General features: G+C 44.3%; 18 non-coding genes across 18 annotated transcripts; all 18 read right to left on the bottom strand.

The window, feature by feature from the left end:
• Window position 1: 1 nt before the first annotated feature.
• Window positions 2–83, bottom strand: TRNAL-UAA (transfer RNA leucine (anticodon UAA)). The gene has a single exon. It is a non-coding gene; the product is annotated as a tRNA-Leu (tRNA).
• A 1,164-nt stretch (window positions 84–1,247) lies between these two features.
• TRNAS-UGA (transfer RNA serine (anticodon UGA)) lies at window positions 1,248–1,329 on the bottom strand. Its single transcript has one exon. It is a non-coding gene; the product is annotated as a tRNA-Ser (tRNA).
• A 1,165-nt stretch (window positions 1,330–2,494) lies between these two features.
• Window positions 2,495–2,576, bottom strand: TRNAS-CGA (transfer RNA serine (anticodon CGA)). Its single transcript has one exon. It is a non-coding gene; the product is annotated as a tRNA-Ser (tRNA).
• Window positions 2,577–3,745: 1,169 nt separating this feature from the next.
• Window positions 3,746–3,827, bottom strand: TRNAS-UGA (transfer RNA serine (anticodon UGA)). Its single transcript has one exon. It is a non-coding gene; the product is annotated as a tRNA-Ser (tRNA).
• Window positions 3,828–4,367: 540 nt separating this feature from the next.
• On the bottom strand, window positions 4,368–4,449 carry TRNAS-CGA (transfer RNA serine (anticodon CGA)). Its single transcript has one exon. It is a non-coding gene; the product is annotated as a tRNA-Ser (tRNA).
• Window positions 4,450–6,242: 1,793 nt separating this feature from the next.
• Window positions 6,243–6,324, bottom strand: TRNAS-UGA (transfer RNA serine (anticodon UGA)). Its single transcript has one exon. It is a non-coding gene; the product is annotated as a tRNA-Ser (tRNA).
• A 546-nt stretch (window positions 6,325–6,870) lies between these two features.
• Window positions 6,871–6,952, bottom strand: TRNAS-UGA (transfer RNA serine (anticodon UGA)). The gene has a single exon. It is a non-coding gene; the product is annotated as a tRNA-Ser (tRNA).
• Window positions 6,953–7,487: 535 nt separating this feature from the next.
• On the bottom strand, window positions 7,488–7,569 carry TRNAS-UGA (transfer RNA serine (anticodon UGA)). The gene has a single exon. It is a non-coding gene; the product is annotated as a tRNA-Ser (tRNA).
• Window positions 7,570–8,111: 542 nt separating this feature from the next.
• TRNAS-CGA (transfer RNA serine (anticodon CGA)) lies at window positions 8,112–8,193 on the bottom strand. The gene has a single exon. It is a non-coding gene; the product is annotated as a tRNA-Ser (tRNA).
• A 544-nt stretch (window positions 8,194–8,737) lies between these two features.
• Window positions 8,738–8,819, bottom strand: TRNAS-UGA (transfer RNA serine (anticodon UGA)). Its single transcript has one exon. It is a non-coding gene; the product is annotated as a tRNA-Ser (tRNA).
• A 542-nt stretch (window positions 8,820–9,361) lies between these two features.
• Window positions 9,362–9,443, bottom strand: TRNAS-UGA (transfer RNA serine (anticodon UGA)). Its single transcript has one exon. It is a non-coding gene; the product is annotated as a tRNA-Ser (tRNA).
• A 543-nt stretch (window positions 9,444–9,986) lies between these two features.
• On the bottom strand, window positions 9,987–10,068 carry TRNAS-UGA (transfer RNA serine (anticodon UGA)). Its single transcript has one exon. It is a non-coding gene; the product is annotated as a tRNA-Ser (tRNA).
• A 535-nt stretch (window positions 10,069–10,603) lies between these two features.
• TRNAS-UGA (transfer RNA serine (anticodon UGA)) lies at window positions 10,604–10,685 on the bottom strand. The gene has a single exon. It is a non-coding gene; the product is annotated as a tRNA-Ser (tRNA).
• A 1,166-nt stretch (window positions 10,686–11,851) lies between these two features.
• TRNAS-UGA (transfer RNA serine (anticodon UGA)) lies at window positions 11,852–11,933 on the bottom strand. Its single transcript has one exon. It is a non-coding gene; the product is annotated as a tRNA-Ser (tRNA).
• Window positions 11,934–12,479: 546 nt separating this feature from the next.
• Window positions 12,480–12,561, bottom strand: TRNAS-UGA (transfer RNA serine (anticodon UGA)). The gene has a single exon. It is a non-coding gene; the product is annotated as a tRNA-Ser (tRNA).
• Window positions 12,562–13,096: 535 nt separating this feature from the next.
• TRNAS-UGA (transfer RNA serine (anticodon UGA)) lies at window positions 13,097–13,178 on the bottom strand. Its single transcript has one exon. It is a non-coding gene; the product is annotated as a tRNA-Ser (tRNA).
• Window positions 13,179–13,720: 542 nt separating this feature from the next.
• TRNAS-CGA (transfer RNA serine (anticodon CGA)) lies at window positions 13,721–13,802 on the bottom strand. Its single transcript has one exon. It is a non-coding gene; the product is annotated as a tRNA-Ser (tRNA).
• A 543-nt stretch (window positions 13,803–14,345) lies between these two features.
• TRNAS-UGA (transfer RNA serine (anticodon UGA)) lies at window positions 14,346–14,427 on the bottom strand. The gene has a single exon. It is a non-coding gene; the product is annotated as a tRNA-Ser (tRNA).
• Window positions 14,428–21,019: the final 6,592 nt, after the last annotated feature.

The following is a 21,019-nucleotide window of genomic DNA, read 5'->3' as shown; positions in this document are numbered from 1 at the left end:
ATGCTGCGAGCAGGATTGGAACCTGCGCAGGGAGACCCCATTGGATTTTAGGTCCAACGCCTAAACCACTCAGCCGTCGCAGCTCCACGAATATGATGTGACTGTTGTCGTATACGAGCCATGCGCTGCTCAAGTCAGACCGAGACCTAAAAAATAAAGCAACGGAAGGACGGGGCAGGTACCAGCAGTGCCCTGTTGCCCTCACTTATTTCGCATGCTTTGATACAATTAATAAAAATAGCAACACACATCACTCAAAGTGGGTGACAGGGCACAGATGAGCGGTAATCAATCACTGCACATTTCTACCCTCTTTTCCCTATATTACGCAGCTGGGAATGGGCCCTTAAGAGTACTCAGAAAGAGTCCAAAAGCCTAAACAAGACACGCTACATGAAAAAATTACTCTTTTTGTGACTCGTCAAGATCAGGCAGGACAGGTCCAGACTACGAACCCTTCCGAACCACCTGCTCTCTAAAACACTTCCTGAGTGTTGAAATTGTCTTAATGTTTACATTTAGTTTGAATTTTTGCTGTTTAACTCTGTGACTTGATGAGGATTGACTAACGAGAAGTGAACATTTCCTTAACAAACTAAATGGTGTTCATGCAAAATTACACGTCGCTGCAAGCTGGATTCGAACATGGGCAGGAGAAACCCATTGGATATCGAGTCCAACGCCTTAACCCCTCGGCCATCGCAGCTCCATGAGGATGATGTCAGTGTTGTCGTATACGAGCCATGCGCTGCTCGAGTCAGACCGAGACCTAAAAAATAAAGCGACGGAAGGACGGGGCAGGTACCAGCAGTGCCCTGTTGCCCTCACTTATTTCACATGCTTTGATACAATTAATAAAAATAGCAACACGTATCACTCATAGTGAGTGACAGGGCACAGATGAGCAGTAATCAATCACTGCGCATTGCTACCCTCTTTTCCCTATATTACGGCACTGGGAATGGGCCCTTAAGAGTACTCAGAAAGAGTCCAAAGGCCTAAACAAGACACGCTACATGAAAAAATTACTCTTTTTGTGACTTGTCAAGATCAGGCAGGACAGGTCCAGACGACGAACCCTTCCGAACCACCTGCTCTCTAAAACACTTCCTGAGTGTTGAAATTGTCTTAATGTTTACATTTAGTTTGAGTTTTTGCTGTTTAACTCGGTGACTTGATGTGGATTGCGTAACGAGAAGTGAACATTTCCTTAACAAACCAAATGGTGTTCATGCAAAATCGTACGAAGCTGCAAGCAGGATTCAAACCTGCGCAGGTAAACCTCATTGAATTTCAAGTCCAACGCCTTAACCACTCGGCCATCGCAGCTCCATGAGTATGATGTCACTGTTGTCGTATATGAGCCATGCGCTGCTCACGTCAGGCTGAGACCTAAAAAATAAAGTAACATAAGGACGGGCAGGAACCAGCAGTGCCCTGTTGCCCTCACTTATTTCACATGCTTTCATACAATTAATAAAAATAGCAACACGTATCACTAGAAAGTGAGTGACAGGGCACAGATGAGCAGTAATCAATCACTGCGCATTTCTACCCTCTTTTCCCTATATTACGGCGGTGGCAACGGGCCCTTAAGTGTACTCAGAAAGAGTCCAAAAGCCTAACCAAGACACGCTTCATAAAAAAAATTAATCTTTTCGTGACTTGTCTAGATCAGGCAGGACAGGTCCAGACTACGAACCCTTCCGAGCCACCTGCTCTCTAAAACACTTCCTGGGTGTAGAAATTGTCTCAATGTTTACATCTAGTTTGAGTTGTTGCCGTTTAACTCTGTGACTTGATGAGGATTGCATAACGAGAAGTGAACATTTACTTAACTAAATCAAATGGTGTTCATGCAAAATCTCATGACGCTGCAAGCAGGATTCGAACCTAAGCTAGGAAACCCCATTGGATTTCAAGTCCACGCCTTAACCACTCGGCATTCACAGCTGCGTGAGTATGATGTCACTGTTGTCGTATACGAGCCATGCGCTGCTCACATCAGGCCGCCACCTAAAAATTAAAGTAACGGAAGGACGGGGCACGTACCAGCAGTGCCCTGTCTCCCTCACTTATTTCGCATGCTTTCATACAATTAATAAAAATAGCAACATGCATCACTCAAAGTGAGTGACAGGGCACAGATGAGCGGTAATCAATCACTGCACATTCCTAACCTCTTTTCCCTATATTATGGTGCTGGGAATGGGCCCTTAAGAGTACTCAGAAAGAGTCCAAATGCCTAAACAAGACACGTTACATAAAATAATTACTCTTTTTGTTACTCGTCAAGATCAAGCAGGACAGGTCCAGACTACGAACCCTTCCGAACCACCTGCTATCTAAAACACTTCCTGAGTGTTGAAATTGTCTTACTGTTTACATTTAGTTTGAATTTTTGCTGTTTAACTCTGTGACTTGATGAGGATTGACTAACGAGAAGTGAACATTTCCTTAACAAACCAAATGGTGTTCATGCAAAATTACACGTCGCTCCAAGCAGGATTCGAACCTGCGCAGGGAAACCCCACTGGATTTCGAGTCCAACGCCTTTACCACTCGGCCATCGCAGCTCCATGTGTATGATGTCACTGTTGTCGTATATGAGCCATGCACTGCTCACGTCAGGCTGAGACCTAAAAAATAAAGTAACATAGGGAGGGGGCAGGAACCAGCAGTGCCCTGTTGCCCTCACTTATTTCACATGCTCTCATACAATTAATAAAAATAGCAACACGTATCACTCAAAGTGAGTGACAGGGCACAGATGAGCAGTAATCAATCACTGCGCATTTCTACCCTCTTTTCCCTATATTACGGCGGTGGCAACGGGCCCTTAAGTGTACTCGGAAAGAGTCCAAAAGCCTAACCAAGACACGCTTCATAAATTTTTTTTTATCTTTTCGTGACTTGTCTAGATCAGGCAGGACAGGTCCAGACTACGAACCCTTCCGAGCCACCTGCTGTCTAAAACACTTCCTGGGTGTAGAAATTGTCTCAATGTTTACATCTAGTTTGAGTTGTTGCCGTTTAACTCTGTGACTTGATGAGGATTGCATAACGAGAAGTGAACATTTACTTAACTAAACCAAATGGTGTTAATGCAAAATCTCATGACGCTGCAAGCAGGATTCGAACCTACGCAGTGAAACCCCATGAAATTTCAAGTCCAACACCTCACCCACACGGCCATCGCAGCTGCATGTGTATGATGTCACTGTTGTCGTATACGAGCCATGCGCTGCTCACGTCAGGCCGAGACCTAAAAACTTAAAGTAACGGAAGGACGGGGCATGTACCAGCAGTGCCCTGTCTCCCTCACTTATTTCGCATGCTTTCATACAATTAAGTAAAATAGCAACACGCATCACTCAAAGTGAGTGACAGGGCATAGATGAGAGGTAATCAATCACTGCACATTTCTACCCTCTTTTCCCTATCTTACGGCGGTGGCAACGGGCCCTTAAGTGTACTCAGAAAGAGTCCAAAAGCCTAAACAAGACACGCTACATAAAATAATTACTCTTTTCGTGACTCATCTAGATCAGGCAGGACAGGACCAGAGTACGAACCCTTCCGAGCCACCTGCTCTCTAAAACACTTCCTGGGTGTGGAAATTGTCTCAATATTTACATCTAGTTTTTGTTTTTGCCGTTTAACTCTGTGACTTGATGAGGATTGCATAACAAGAAGTGAACATTTACTTAACTAAACCAAATGGTATTCATGCAATATCTCATGACGCTGCAAGCAGGATTCGAACCTACGTGGGGAAACCCCAATGGATTTCAAGTCCAACGCCTTAACCACTCGGCCATTGCAGCTGCATGAGTATGATGTCACTGTTGTCGTATACGAGCCATGCACTGCTCACGTCAGGCCGAGACCTAAAAATAAAAATTACGGAAGAACGGGGCACGTACCAGCAGTGTCCTGTCTCCCTCACTTATTTCGCATGCTTTGATACAATTAATAAAAATAGCAACACGCATCACTCAAAGTGAGTGACAGGGCACAGTTGAGCGGTAATCAATCACTGCACATTTCTACCCTATTTTCCCTATATTACGGCGCTGTGAATGGGCCCTTAAGAGTACTCAGAAAGAGTCCAAAAGCCTAAACAAGACACGGTACATAAAAAAATTACTCTTTTTGGGACTCGTCAAGATCAGGCAGGACAGGTCCAGACTACGATCCCTTTCGAACCACCTGCTCTCTAAAAACTTCCTGAGTGTTGAAATTGTCTTAATGTTTACATTTAGTTTGAGTTTTTACTGTTTAACTCTGTGACTTGATGAGGATTGCGTAACGAGAAGTGAACATTTCCTTAACAAACCAAATGGTGTTCATGCAAAATTGGACGACGCTGCAAGCAGGATTCAAACCTGCGCAGGGAAACCCCATTGAACTTCGAGTCCAACGCCTTAACCACTAGGCCATCGAAGCTCCATGAGTATGATGTCACTTTTGTCGTATATAAAACATGCGCTGCTCACGTCAGGCCGAGACCTAAAAAATACAGTAACATAAGGACGGGGCAGGAACCAGCAGTGCCCTGTTGTACTCACTTATTTCACATGCTTTCATACAAGTAATAAAAATAGCAACACGTCTCACTCAAAGTGCGTGACAGGGCACAGATGAGCGGTAATCAATCACTGCGCATTTCTACCCTCTTTTCCCTATATTACGGCGGTGGCAACGGGCCTTTAAGTGTACTCAGAAAGAGTCCAAAAGCCTAAACAAGATACGCTTCATAAAAAAAAATTACTCTTTTCCTGACTTGTCTAGATCAGGCAGGACAGGTCCAGACTACAAACCCTTCCTAGCCACCTGCTCTCTAAAACACTTCCTGGGTGTAGAAATTGTCTCAATGTTTACATCTAGTTTGAGTTTTTGCCGTTTAACTCTGTGACTTGATGAGGATTGCATAACGAGAAGTGAACATTTACTTAACTAAACCATATGGTGTTCATGCAAAATCTCATGACGCTGCAAGCAGGATTCGAACCTAAGCTAGGAAACCCCATTGGATTTCAAGTCCACGCCTTAACCACTCGGCATTCGCAACTGCGTGACTATGATGTCACTGTTGTCGTATACGAGCCATGCGCTGCTCACATCAGACCGACACCTAAAAATTAAAGTAACGGAAGGACGGGGCACGTACCAGCAGTGCCCTGTCTCCCTCACTTATTTCGCATGCTTTCATACAATTAATAAAAATAGCAACACGCATCACTCAAAGTGAGTGACAGGGCACCAATGAGCGGTAATCAATCAATGCACATTCCTACCCTCTTTTCCCTATATTACCGTGCTGGGAATGGGCCCTTAAGAGTACTCAGAAAGAGTCCAAAAGCCTAAACAAGACACGCTTCATAAAAAAATAATTACTCTTTTCCTGACTTGTCTAGATCAGGCAGGACAGGTCCAGACTACAAACCCTTCCTACCCACCTGCTCTCTAAAACACTTCCTGGGTGTAGAAATTGTCTCAATGTTTACATCTAGTTTGAGTTTTTGCCGTTTAACTCTGTGACTTGATGAGGATTGCATAACGAGAAGTGAACATTTACTTAACTAAACCAAATTGTGTTCATGCAAAATCTCATGACACTGCAAGCAGGATTCAAACCTAAGCGGGGAAACCACAATGGATCTCAAGTCCAACGCCTTAACCACTCGGCCATCACAGCTGCAAGAGTAAGATGTCACTGTTGTCGTATACGAGCCATGCGCTGCTCACATCAGGCTGAGACCTGAAAATTAAAGTAACGGAAGGACGGGGCACGTACCAGCAGTGCCCTGTCTCCCTCACTTATTTCGCATGCTTTCATACAATTAATAAAAATAGCAACACGCATCACTCAAAGTGAGTGACAGGGCACAGATGAGCGGTAGTCAATCACTGCACATTCCTACCCCCTTTTCCCTATATTACGGTGCTGGGAATGGGCCCTTGAGAGTACTCAGAAAGAGTCCAAATGCCTAAACAAGACACGTTACATAAAATAATTACTCTTTTTGTTACTCGTTAAGATCAAGCAGGACAGGTCCAGACTACGTACCCTTCCGAACCACCTGCTATCTAAAACACTTCCTGAGTGTTGAAATTGTCTTACTGTTTACATTTAGTTTGAATTTTTGCTCTTTAACTCTGTGACTTGATGAGGATTGACTAACGAGAAGTGAGCATTTCCGTAACAAAATAAATGGCTTTCATGCAAAATTGCACAATGCTGCAAGCAGGATTCGAACCTGCGCGGGGAAACCCCATTGGATTTCAAATCCAACGCCTTAACCACTCGGCCATCGCAGCTCCATGAGTATGGTGTCACCAGTTGTCGAATATGAGCCATGCGCTGCTCATGTCAGGCCGGTACCTAAAAAATAAAGTAACATAAGGACGGGGCAGGAACCAGCAGTGCCCTGTTGCCCTCACTTATTTCACATGCTTTCATACAATTAATAAAAATTAGCAACACGTATCACTCAAAGTGAGTGACAGGGCGCAGATGAGCGGTAATCAATCACTGCGCATTTCTACCCTCTTTTCCCTATATTACGGCGGTGGTAACGGGCCCTTCAGTGTACTCATAAAGAGTCCAAAAGCCGAAACAAGACATGCTTCATAAAAAAAAATTACTCTTTTCCTGACTTGTCTAGATCAGGCAGGACACGTCCAGACTACGAACCCTTCCGAGCCACCTGCTCTCTAAAACACTTCCTTGGTGTGGAAATTGTCTCAATGTTTACATCTAGTTTTTGTTTTCGCCATTTAACTCTGTGACTTGATGAGGATTGCATAACAAGAAGTGAACATTTACTGAACTAAACCAAATGGTATTCATGCAAAATCTTATGACGCTGCAAGCAGGATTCGAACCTACGCGGGGAAACCCCATTGGATTTCAAGTTCATCACCTTAACCACTCGGCCATTGCAGCTGCATGAGTATGATGTCACTGTTGTCGTATACGAGCCATGCACTGCTCACATCAGGCCGAGACCTAAAAATTAAAGTTACGGAAGGACGGGGCACGTACCAGCAGTGTCTCCCTCACTTATTTCGCATGCTTTGATACAATTAATAAAAATAGCAACACGCATCACTCAAAGTGAGTGACAGGGAACAGATGAGCGGTAATCAATCACTGCACATTTCTACCCTCTTTTCCCTATATTACGGTGCTGTGAATGGGCCCTTAAGAGTACTCAGGAAGAGTCCAAAAGCCTAAACAAGACACGCTACATAAAAAATTTCTCTTTTTGGGACTCGTCAAGATCAGGCAGGACAGGTCCAGACTATGAACCCTTCCGAACCACCTGCTCTCTAAAACACTTCCTGAGTGTTGAAACTGTCTTAATGTTTACATTTAGTTTGAATTTTTGCTGTTTAACTCTGTGACTTGATGAGGATTGACTAACGAGAAGTGAACATTTCCTTAACAAACCAAATGGTGTTCATGCAAAATCACACGTCACTGCAAGCAGGATTCGAACCTGCGCAGGGAAACCCCATTGGATATCAAGACCAACGCCTTAACCACTCGGCCATCACAGCTCCATGGATATGATGTCACTGTTGTCGTATATGAGCCATGCGCTACTCATGTCAGACCGAGACCTAAAAAATAAAGTAACGGAAGTACGGGGCAGGTACCAGCAGTGCTCTGTTGCCCTCACTTATTTCGCTTGCTTTCATACAATTAATAAAAATAGCAAGACGTATCACTCAAAGTGAGTGACAGGGCACAGATGAGCAGTAATCAATCACTGCGCATTTCTACCCTCTTTTCTCTATATTACGGCGCTGGGACCGGGCCCTCAAGTGTACTCAGAAAGAGTCCAAAAGCCTAAACAAGACACTCTACATAGAAAAAATTACTCTTTTCGTGACTCGTCAAGATCAGGCAGGACAGGTCCAGACTACGAACCCTTCCGAACCACCTGCTCTCTAAAACACTTCCTGAGTGTTGAAATTGTCTTAATGTTAACACTTAGTTTGAGTTTTTGCTGTTTAACTCGGTGACTTGATGAGGATTGCGTAACGAGAAGTGAACATTTCCTTAACAAACCAAATGGTGTTCATGCAAAATCGTACGACGCTGCAAGCAGGATTCGAACCTGCGCAGGGAAACTCCATTGAATTTCGAGTCCAACACCTTAACAATTTGGCCATCGCAGCTCCAAGAGTATAATGTCACTGTTGTCGTATATGAGCCATGCGCTGCTCACGTCAGGCCGAGACCTAAAAAATAAAGTAACATAAGGATGGGGCAGGAACCAGCAGTGCCCTGTTGACCTCACTTATTTCACATGCTTTCATACAATTAATAAAAATAGCAACACGTTTCACTCAAAGTGAGTGACAGGGCACAGATGAGCAGTAATCAATCACTGCGCATTTCTACCCTCTTTTCCCTATATTACGGCGGTGGCAAAGGGCCCTTAAGTGTACTCAGAAAGAGTCCAAAAGCCTAACCAAGACACGCTTCATAAAAAAAATTTACTCTTTTCGTGACTTGTCTAGATCAGGCAGGACAGGTCCAGACTACGAACCCTTCCGAGCCACCTGCTCTGTAAAACACTTCCTGGGTGTAGAAAGTGTCTCAATGTTTACATCTAGTTTGAGTTTTTGCCGTTTAACTCTGTGACTTGAAGAGGACTGCATAACGAGAAGTGAACATTTACTTAACTAAACCAAATGGTGTTAATGCAAAATCTCATGACGCTGCAAGCAGGATTCGAACCTACGCGGTGAAACCCCATTAAATTTCAAGTCCAACACCTTACCCACTCGGCCATCGCAGCTGCATGTGTATGATGTCACTGTTGTCGTATACGAGCCATGCGCTGCTCACGTCAGGCCGAGACCTAAAAACTTAAAGTAACGGAAGGACGGGGCATGTACCAGTCGTGCCCTGTCTCCCTCACTTATTTCGCATTCTTTCATACAATTAATAAAAATAGCAACACGCATCACTCAAAGTGAGTGACAGGGCACAGATGAGCGGTAGTCAATCACTGCACATTCCTACCCTCTTTTCCCTATATTACGGTGCTGGGAATGGGCCCTTGAGAGTACTCAGAAAGAGTCCAAATGCCTAAACAAGACACGTTACATAAAATAATTACTCTTTTTGTTACTCGTTAAGATCAAGCAGGACAGGTCCAGACTACGTACCCTTCCGAACCACCTGCTATCTAAAACACTTCCTGAGTGTTGAAATTGTCTTACTGTTTACATTTAGTTTGAATTTTTGCTCTTTAACTCTGTGACTTGATGAGGATTGACTAACGAGAAGTGAGCATTTCCGTAACAAAATATATGGCGTTCATGCAAAATTGCACAACGCTGCAAGCAGGATTCGAACCTGCGCGGGGAAACCCCATTGGATTTCAAATCCAACGCCTTAACCACTCGGCCATCGCAGCTCCATGTGTATGGTGTCACCAGTTGTCGAATATGAGCCATGCGCTGCTCATGTCAGGCCGGTACCTAAAAAATAAAGTAACATAAGGACGGGGCAGGAACCAGCAGTGCCCTGTTGCCCTCACTTATTTCACATGCTTTCATACAATTAATAAAAATTAGCAACACGTATCACTCAAAGTGAGTGACAGGGCGCAGATGAGCGGTAATCAATCACTGCGCATTTCTACCCTCTTTTCCCTATATTACGGCGGTGGTAACGGGCCCTTCAGTGTACTCATAAAGAGTCCAAAAGCAGAAACAAGACATGCTTCATAAAAAAAATTACTCTTTTCCTGACTTGTTTAGATCAGGCAGGACAGGTCCAGACTACGAACCCTTCCGAGCCACCTGCTCTCTAAAACACTTCCTTGGTGTGGAAATTGTCTCAATGTTTACATCTAGTTTTTGTTTTCGCCGTTTAACTCTGACTTGATGAGGATTGCATAACAAGAAGTGAACATTTACTGAACTAAACCAAATGGTATTCATGCAAAATCTCATGACGCTGCAAGCAGGATTCGAACCTACGTGGGGAAACCCCATTGGATTTCAAGTTCATCACCTTAACCACTTGGCCATTGCAGCTGCATGAGTATGATGTCACTGTTGTCGTATACGAGCCATGCACTGCTCACATCAGGCCGAGACCTAAAAATTAAAGTTACGGAAGGACGGGGCACGTACCAGCAGTGTCTCCCTCACTTATTTCGCATGCTTTGATACAATTAATAAAAATAGCAACACGCATCACTCAAAGTGAGTGACAGGGAACAGATGAGCGGTAATCAATCACTGCACATTTCTACCCTCTTTTCCCTATATTACGGTGCTGTGAATGGGCCCTTAAGAGTACTCAGAAAGAGTCCAAAAGCCTAAACAAGACACGCTACATAAAAAATTTCTCTTTTTGGGACTCGTCAAGATCAGGCAGGACAGGTCCAGACTATGAACCCTTCCGAACCACCTGCTCTCTAAAACACTTCCTGAGTGTTGAAACTGTCTTAATGTTTACATTTAGTTTGAATTTTTGCTGTTTAACTCTGTGACTTGATGAGGATTGACTAACGAGAAGTGAACATTTCCTTAACAAACCAAATGGTGTTCATGCAAAATCACACGTCACTGCAAGCAGGATTCAAACCTGCGCAGGGAAACCCCATTGGAAATCAAGTCCAACGCCTTAACCACTCGGCCATCGCAGCTCCATGGATATGATGTCACTGTTGTCGTATATGAGCCATGTGCTACTCACGTCAGACCGAGACCTAAAAAATAAAGTAACGGAAGTACGGGGCAGGTACCAGCAGTGCTCTGTTGCCCTCACTTATTTCGCTTGCTTTCATACAATTAATAAAAATAGCAACACGTATCACTCAAAGTGAGTGACAGGGCACAGATGAGCAGTAATCAATCACTGCGCATTTCTACCCTCTTTTCTCTATATTACGGCGCTGGGACCGGGCCCTCAAGTGTACTCAGAAAGAGTCCAAAAGCCTAAACAAGACACTCTACATAGAAAAAATTACTCTTTTCGTGACTCGTCAAGATCAGGCAGGACAGGTCCAGACTACGAACCCTTCCGAACCACCTGCTCTCTAAAACACTTCCTGGGTGTAGAAATTGTCTCAATGTTTACATCTAGTTTGAGTTTTTGCCGTTTAACTCTGTGACTTGATGAGGATTGCATAACGAGAAGTGAACATTTACTTAACTAAACCAAATTGTGTTCATGCAAAATCTCATGACACTGCAAGCAGGATTCAAACCTAAGCGGGGAAACCACAATGGATCTCAAGTCCAACGCCTTAACCACTCGGCCATCACAGCTGCAAGAGTAAGATGTCACTGTTGTCGTATACGAGCCATGCGCTGCTCACATCAGGCTGAGACCTGAAAATTAAAGTAACGGAAGGACGGGGCACGTACCAGCAGTGCCCTGTCTCCCTCACTTATTTCGCATGCTTTCATACAATTAATAAAAATAGCAACACGCATCACTCAAAGTGAGTGACAGGGCACAGATGAGCGGTAGTCAATCACTGCACATTCCTACCCCCTTTTCCCTATATTACGGTGCTGGGAATGGGCCCTTGAGAGTACTCAGAAAGAGTCCAAATGCCTAAACAAGACACGTTACATAAAATAATTACTCTTTTTGTTACTCGTTAAGATCAAGCAGGACAGGTCCAGACTATGTACCCTTCCGAACCACCTGCTATCTAAAACACTTCCTGAGTGTTGAAATTGTCTTACTGTTTACATTTAGTTTGAATTTTTGCTCTTTAACTCTGTGACTTGATGAGGATTGACTAACGAGAAGTGAGCATTTCCGTAACAAAATAAATGGCGTTCATGCAAAATTGCACAATGCTGCAAGCAGGATTCGAACCTGCGCGGGGAAACCCCATTGGATTTCAAATCCAACGCCTTAACCACTCGGCCATCGCAGCTCCGTGGGTATGGTGTCACCAGTTGTCGAATATGAGCCATGCGCTGCTCATGTCAGGCCGGTACCTAAAAAATAAAGTAACATAAGGACGGGGCAGGAACCAGCAGTGCCCTGTTGCCCTCACTTATTTCACATGCTTTCATACAATTAATAAAAATTTGCAACACGTATCACTCAAAGTGAGTGACAGGGCGCAGATGAGCGGTAATCAATCACTGCGCATTTCTACCCTCTTTTCCCTATATTACGGCGGTGGTAACGGGCCCTTCAGTGTACTCATAAAGAGTCCAAAAGCCGAAACAAGACATGCTTCATAAAAAAAAATTACTCTTTTCCTGACTTGTCTAGATCAGGCAGGACAGGTCCAGACTACGAACCCTTCCGAGCCACCTGCTCTCTAAAACACTTCCTTGGTGTGGAAATTGTCTCAATGTTTACATCTAGTTTTTGTTTTCGCCATTTAACTCTGTGACTTGATGAGGATTGCATAACAAGAAGTGAACATTTACTGAACTAAACCAAATGGTATTCATGCAAAATCTTATGACGCTGCAAGCAGGATTCAAACCTACGCGGGGAAACCCCATTGGATTTCAAGTTCATCACCTTAACCACTCGGCCATTGCAGCTGCATGAGTATGATGTCACTGTTGTCGTATACGAGCCATGCACTGCTCACATCAGGCCGAGACCTAAAAATTAAAGTTACGGAAGGACGGGGCACGTACCAGCAGTGTCTCCCTCACTTATTTCGCATGCTTTGATACAATTAATAAAAATAGCAACACGCATCACTCAAAGTGAGTGACAGGGAACAGATGAGCGGTAATCAATCACTGCACATTTCTACCCTCTTTTCCCTATATTACGGTGCTGTGAATGGGCCCTTAAGAGTACTCAGAAAGAGTCCCAAAGCCTAAACAAGACACGCTACATAAAAAATTTCTCTTTTTGGGACTCGTCAAGATCAGGCAGGACAGGTCCAGACTATGAACCCTTCCGAACCACCTGCTCTCTAAAACACTTCCTGAGTGTTGAAACTGTCTTAATGTTTACATTTAGTTTGAATTTTTGCTGTTTAACTCTGTGACTTGATGAGGATTGACTAACGAGAAGTGAACATTTCCTTAACAAACCAAATGGTGTTCATGCAAAATCACACGTCACTGCAAGCAGGATTCGAACCTGCGCAGGGAAACCCCATTGGATATCAAGACCAACGCCTTAACCACTCGGCCATCGCAGCTCCATGGATATGATGTCACTGTTGTCGTATATGAGCCATGCGCTACTCATGTCAGACCGAGACCTAAAAAATAAAGTAACGGAAGTACGGGGCAGGTACCAGCAGTGCTCTGTTGCCCTCACTTATTTCGCTTGCTTTCATACAATTAATAAAAATAGCAAGACGTATCACTCAAAGTGAGTGACAGGGCACAGATGAGCAGTAATCAATCACTGCGCATTTCTACCCTCTTTTCTCTATATTACGGCGCTGGGACCGGGCCCTCAAGTGTACTCAGAAAGAGTCCAAAAGCCTAAACAAGACACTCTACATAGAAAAAATTACTCTTTTCGTGACTCGTCAAGATCAGGCAGGACAGGTCCAGACTACGAACCCTTCCGAACCACCTGCTCTCTAAAACACTTCCTGAGTGTTGAAATTGTCTTAATGTTAACATTTAGTTTGAGTTTTTGCTGTTTAACTCGGTGACTTGATGAGGATTGCGTAACGAGAAGTGAACATTTCCTTAACAAACCAAATGGTGTTCATGCAAAATCGTACGACGCTGCAAGCAGGATTAGAACCTGCGCAGGGAAACTCCATTGAATTTCGAGTCCAACGCCTTAACAATTTGGCCATCGCAGCTCCAAGAGTATAATGTCACTGTTGTCGTATATGAGCCATGCGCTGCTCACGTCAGGCCGAGACCTAAAAAATAAAGTAACATAAGGATGGGGCAGGAACCAGCAGTGCCCTGTTGACCTCAGTTATTTCACATGCTTTCATACAATTAATAAAAATAGCAACACGTTTCACTCAAAGTGAGTGACAGGGCACAGATGAGCAGTAATCAATCACTGCGCATTTCTACCCTCTTTTCCCTATATTACGGCGGTGGCAAAGGGCCCTTAAGTGTACTCAGAAAGAGTCCAAAAGCCTAACCAAGACACGCTTCATAAAAAAATTTACTCTTTTCGTGACTTGTCTAGATCAGGCAGGACAGGTCCAGACTACGAACCCTTCCGAGCCACCTGCTCTGTAAAACACTTCCTGGGTGTAGAAAGTGTCTCAATGTTTACATCTAGTTTGAGTTTTTGCCGTTTAACTCTGTGACTTGAAGAGGACTGCATAACGAGAAGTGAACATTTACTTAACTAAACCAAATGGTGTTAATGCAAAATCTCATGACGCTGCAAGCAGGATTCGAACCTACGCGGTGAAACCCCATTAAATTTCAAGTCCAACACCTTACCCACTCGGCCATCGCAGCTGCATGTGTATGATGTCACTGTTGTCGTATACGAGCCATGCGCTGCTCACGTCAGGCCGAGACCTAAAAACTTAAAGTAACGGAAGGACGGGGCATGTACCAGTCGTGCCCTGTCTCCCTCACTTATTTCGCATGCTTTCATACAATTAATAAAAATAGCAACACGCATCACTCAAAGTGAGTGACAGGGCACAGATGAGCGGTAGTCAATCACTGCACATTCCTACCCTCTTTTCCCTATATTACGGTGCTGGGAATGGGCCCTTGAGAGTACTCAGAAAGAGTCCAAATGCCTAAACAAGACACGTTACATAAAATAATTACTCTTTTTGTTACTCGTTAAGATCAAGCAGGACAGGTCCAGACTACGTACCCTTCCGAACCACCTGCTATCTAAAACACTTCCTGAGTGTTGAAATTGTCTTACTGTTTACATTTAGTTTGAATTTTTGATCTTTAACTCTGTGACTTGATGAGGATTGACTAACGAGAAGTGAGCATTTCCGTAACAAAATAAATGGCGTTCATGCAAAATTGCACAACGCTGCAAGCAGGATTCTAACCTGCGCGGGGAAACCCCATTGGATTTCAAATCCAACGTGTGGAAAAGTAAATTTTGTCATGTTCTGTGTCCCTACGTGTCATCCATCATATGTTATGTGTGCATGCCCAATATGCATATGTTATTCCCCATGTCCGATTCAAGACGCAATTATAGTTGTGTCCACCTCTAGTATGCCAGTTTCCAGTCCTCGTGAATACTACGAATACCAGGCCTATGTAAAGCTACGTTGCCACGTTTCTCAGTGTGCACGTTATTTCATTATAAAGTCCCCGTTTCCAGGCCTCAACAGGGCCCGGACATCAGATTCAGCTCCTGTCTCCTGAAGCCTCGCTGAGGAGCGATTCAGCCCCCACCTGTATCCTCGACCTTTCACTTACTTCCTGCCTCGCAGTGCCCGGTGCAGCTTGGCTCTGCCTCTGAGTCTGCCAAGACTATGTTATGATTCCAGCTATCAGTTTAGTCCTCCTTCTCTGCATTCCTAAGCTACTGAACTGCATCAATAGTTTCCGTCATTGTCTAGCCTATGCGGCTCCATGTTAAGAGAAATACTGTATTTAATGGTCATTTAATATTCTTCATCACGCACTATATGTAGAATAAATGTATGCTCTAGTCTTAGAGTCAATTAGCTTTTCCCCTCATGACTTCTAGTTTATATCAACATGTTCCCTAAACATCAGATACTAGATAGGGTTTAGGTACATGTCGCTCCGACCCTCCAGACTTTAGTCTCTGCTCCTAGCACAGAGTTCATAGCCCCCAGTTTCTCCTCGTAACACGTCATTGCCAGTTTGCGCGCACCACCAGGTTAGAGGTCCCGGCTCCTTAGGTAGCCCCCTCCTATGTTTCCGCCCATTCATGACATATTCTGTTACGTTTGCATCACATGTCTGAGTTACACCTTCTTTTTACTCTTATCTTTCGCGACTGCTACGCGTCACGCCTTCTGCTCCACCCACTGCTACGCCTACCGCAATGTAATGCTATGTGTTCGCGCTATGTATATATGCTCATGTATTGTTATTAAAAGTTAGCGCGCTCATCCCAGACCCAGCCCCAGCAGCTGCTGGGCCCTGTCATCCTATTCCTATGCAGGTTGTCCTGTTCTTGCCCTTATGCTGTATTAAACCTGCAAAAACTCCCACTACCTCGAATCTTGACTCTTATTTATTGAGCTATCTGTTATTCATTCATTCATTCAAAAATAGATCCGGTATTATTTATTTATATTCCACATAATGGCGCCCGAACAGGGACTTGCCCTTTCCCCACGCGTCGGTGAAGCCACGCCGACCCCCTGACCCTCTGCAGTCGTGACGGAACTCTTCTGCGCAGTGGCAGATATTTCTGCTCAAGTATCCCTCAGGCCCACGGAGGAGACGGAGGAGGCGGTCCAGCATCCAGACGAGACGGTGGAGGAACGCGGCGAGTCCCGACCAGAGCCCAAGCCAAGAGTCCAAGGTCCGAGGTATCCGGAGGTCCACCCGTAACTGAAGTCCGAAGTCCGAAGTTCGTCGTCGTAGCAGTCCAGTCCAGTCCGAGGCCTTCCGTTCTTGCTGCCCGGTGAGTACCGTTACTGGGGTGGTATCTAGACAGGGTCAATTTGATTGACTCTGGTCTGTGGGTTGGTGGTACACAGTCCCACAAACGAAGTGTTCACTTCGGTGGATGCGGGTCCTGACGTGTCTCTTTAAGAGACCGGTAAGTTTCGTACTGTTTCAGCAGTGCATCTAGTTTCTGTTCTAGTCAGTTTCTGTTCTCGAGAAAATTCATGTGTTCTGTTCTCAGTATTTCCAGGTAGTATTCTGTCTGAACTGGTTTTTTAAATGTTTTTCATGTATTCTAATGTCGTGGTATGAATGGGAAATAAGTATCGTGTTTATTGTGTATTGTATTATGTCTAGATTACAGTTCAGTCATGCCCATATTTTCCAAGTTACGTCAGTTAAAAACTAGAAAGGGTCTGCTGGAAGCAGCAGTTCCCGTCCCGCCCAGGGACAGTCCAGGTCACTTTATGTATCAGAAACATGGCATAAGTGCCATATTGTATCTAGATTTATGGGTAGAGTATACCAAACAGTTAGAAGAAAAGTATAGATGGCCCGTATCGGGTACATGGGATGCCGAATGCATCATGCGAGTAGAGGAAGCATTATGGAAAAAGAAAGCCAGACAATCACAGAAAGATGCCATCGAGTTATGGCGCAAAGAAGCTCATAAAAGAACCGAAAAAGAAATCAGAAAGTCAGAATTAAGTAGAGAATCCCAAGAACGAGCCCAAGAAAGAGAATTAATCGAGATAGGTGAACGAGTTAGAACTGAGCAATCAGACAGACAGAGGAATGCCCTCATTAAGGGTATGTATCCTCTTCTTGCTGAGGGCTTGCCAAAAGCGACCCCGGAGGCATCCAGTAATTTCCCGCCACCGTTAGTTCCGACCAAGCTACGTCACAAACCGACCGCAGCTGATATTTTTATTTCGTCCTATCTGGACGACACAGTCCCCGAATATGCAAATCCTGTTCGCGCTCCGCCAGCCCCTGTAAATCAGGTAATTCCTGCTCCTCCAGACACCGGGGTGCCCTTAACAGCCCCCCCGGGTCAGCCCGCCATACAAGTCCAGCCCACGTTACAATTACCGACCCTGCCAGGACGGAAAGCATCAGTTGATGATTCCAGTTTAGGGGCCGCAGGAGGAGGTCTTCCTCAAACCCCGCCGCCATACAAGCGTTTATCAGCACTCGAATTACATGCTCAAGCATCACAGCGTACTCCCAAGAGTAATAAGTCTGTTGCAGAAATCAGGCAAACCCTTGGCGAATGTGTCTATGACCCAGTTCCAGGCGAGTTTAATATGGTTTTATATTCCGTACGCGTAAGGAGAGTGACCGAGTATCTAGTCACCCTGCCGAATATGAAAGAAGATCTAGACAGGATATATCGTTTCATCCGTACAGGAGATGACCCACAAAGTATTAGTGATGCCATGTCTCAAAGGAAAGCCGAGATTCAGCGCATGATATTAAAGTTCTTAATTAACTGTCTAATAAGAGAACAAGATTACCCGTCTAAAGACCCGGAAGAAATGAAAACTCTAACAAAGTGGAGTGATAATATAGCCGAAGGAAAGCACAATACCATTGGTGCCATGGAAAGTATGTACAAGAAAATCCGTAGAGAGATAATAAAGATACACGAACAGCGTAAAGCAGCACAAGTAAGCGAGAAAGAAAGTACCTCTGATCCTGAAGAGGAAGACGATGAGAATACTGCCAGAATAGCGTATGTAGGAAAACCCAGATTTCCAGATCGCCATTTACGTCTAGAACACAAGCCAACTTTCCATCATTCAGCACCAGAACAAGGTTCCCTAGAACAAGTATTTCAAGCTACCGATCACATTCTGAAATCACGAATCGGTTACAGTAAGTTAAGTACTATGCATGAACAGGAACTAGTCCGATCAGCAGTCAGATGGATTACTGATTCTACCACTTTTCCAGACGAAATAGTGGCACAAATGTTCCTGAAAATGCCCCCAGCCGAGCAGCGACTGGTGGGTATGTATATGATTCAGCACCTCATTACTCTGTATGAGGGTCAACATTCTGATCCAGGCCCGTTACATGATATCCTGAACGAGTTACTCCAGTACAGATGGAGAGGTCTAGGTACCGATTTAATTAGTGTCATTCTAGAACAGCGTCACAAATATAGAACATTCTTGAACCCGCATTTTGTCCATGTCTCACCCCCAGAAAGTAAATCATTCTACATAGACAGACAGAATCCGTTACGAGAAGTCCACCCAGTCAGAGGAACGGGTGGCGAAATGCAACGAGTGTTTGTATATACTCCGATAACAAAGATGGAACTCCTCGAAATGAAGAAATGAATTCCCTGTCATGACAAAGATCCAGCAGGGTTCCATAGAGAATTAAAAGACATGCTCCGTATGGGAGAATACACTTACCCAGATATCATTAAAATGTTAAAGGTTCTGCTACCCGCAGGGGTGTATGAAAAGCTAAAGGAAAAAGAATGGGAGGTGGGAGAGAAAAAGATAGATTGGGCAGTCTTAGAAGCAGAAAATAAGATACGTGTACCAGGTACTGGTCTTGGAGAGAAATGTAAAGAATTACCAGAATTATTAATTCAAGTTTTACCCAGATTATTAACAACGAGAAAAGAAGACTGGGATGCAATCTCAGCCTGTAAACAGAAACAAGATGAAGATATTAGTGATTTTTATTCTAGGTTTGAAAAATGTTTTAGTATCAACAGTGGTCTCAAGACAAGTAGTGAGTCATACCCTCACCTTTTCGTTACCAAATTAGTCGAGAATTCAAGTCCACCAATTAAAAACCGAGTTTTGAAAGTCGAAAGCACCTGGCAAGCAAATACCCCGTCCCAGATGCTCCAGATGCTCCAGTATCACCAGAATAGAATCAGGGAAGAGCAAGAACACGAGAGAAAACGTATGAAAGACACGAAAATGAAAGTACTAGTTGCACAATCTGTTCCTCAAGACAGTCAGAAGAGGGGTCCGAATCAAGCCAGTCATCCTGCAGCTCCCGTTAAAGGGAACTGCAATTATTGTAAACAGCCAGGTCATTTTATAAACGAGTGTGCAGTTCTGAAACATAACATAGCTACTGGTAAGACTAAAGAAAGACCACGTCCGCCTAGACAAGAACAAGTTTCACAGACTCCTCAGTCACAGAATGCACCACAGACAGTTACAGCACCGCAGCCTATCGCTGCAACACAGCATGTTACATCGCAGATGTACCAGTATGCACAGTCTGAGTATCCAGAGTACCAGCCATATTCATGAAACAGCCTAGAGAGGGAGGTAGGCTTGCCTCTCATCGAGATACCTGTAGATCAAGAAGGTCCCTATGTTCACAGTCAAGTATTAGGGAAAGACAGAAAGTTTTTGATTGATACAGGGGCAAGTAGGACCACAATTAGTCACGCCGAAGTTCCAGGGGCTCCGCTCTCAGGCTCAAGAAATGTTTCCCTTGGATTTTCAGGAAAGCCTATCGTTAATGAGATTTCAAAGCCAGTCACTCTAGAAGTAGGTCCATTGTCCCGCACTACTGATCTGTTACTTACTAAGTCATGTCCAGAAAATCTATTAGGCATTAAAACACTGAAAGAGTTAGGTGCCGTTATATGTTGTTCCCCAGAGGGAATACGATTGTTCCTACGTGACTTTAAGGGTCACTATGTATTACGAGATTTTGATTCCAGACTGTCTAATGTCCCGCAGCATTTATGGGCGCAAGGTCCAACTGATGTAGGTTATATGCAAATCACACCCCATCGTGTGACCCTCAAACCAGGTGTAGTGTTACCACGAATCAGGCAGTATAGATTGCCACCTGAGGCTGTAGCGGCCTTATCCAAAATTATTGACGAGCTCATCGCTCAAGGAGTAGTTGTAGAAACTGACTCCAATGTATGTAACTCTCCGATCATTCCAGTCATGAAACGTACTGATCCAAATGCACCCCCAGTATATCGATTAGTGATTGATTTACGAGAACTTAACAAATGTATTATTCCTCAGTACCCAGTTGTCCCAGACATCTCTTCCCTATTGACAGCCATTGATTCCGAAGCCACGTTCTTTACAGTAATCGACCTTAAGAACGCATTTTTTAGTGTTCCTATTCATCCAGACAGCCAGTTTCTTTTCGGATTCTGTTTAAATGGAAGGAGCTATATGTTCACACGCGCTCCTCAAGGTTTCACAGAAAGTCCTAGTATTTACAGTCAAGCACTCAAGAGACAACTAGACAACATTCACATGCCCACTGACACTGCCCTGCTCCAGTATGTCGATGATCTACTGATCACAGCCCGTTCTGAACGTGACTGCGAGCGAGCGTCACTGACGGTTTTGTATTTCCTAGCCGAGATGGGGCACAAGGTGTCACCTTCGAAGCTTCAATTCTGTGTCCAGCAAGTGGTTTACTTAGGACACTTACTGTCCAAGAGGGGTAGGCAGTTGACACCAGA

Source organism: Lissotriton helveticus, chromosome 11, assembly GCF_964261635.1.
Source record: "Lissotriton helveticus chromosome 11, aLisHel1.1, whole genome shotgun sequence".
In the NCBI taxonomy this organism is placed as follows: domain Eukaryota; kingdom Metazoa; phylum Chordata; class Amphibia; order Caudata; family Salamandridae; genus Lissotriton; species Lissotriton helveticus.
The sequence above is the reverse complement of the archived record's forward strand: the minus strand, read 5'-3'. Positions and strand labels throughout refer to the sequence as shown.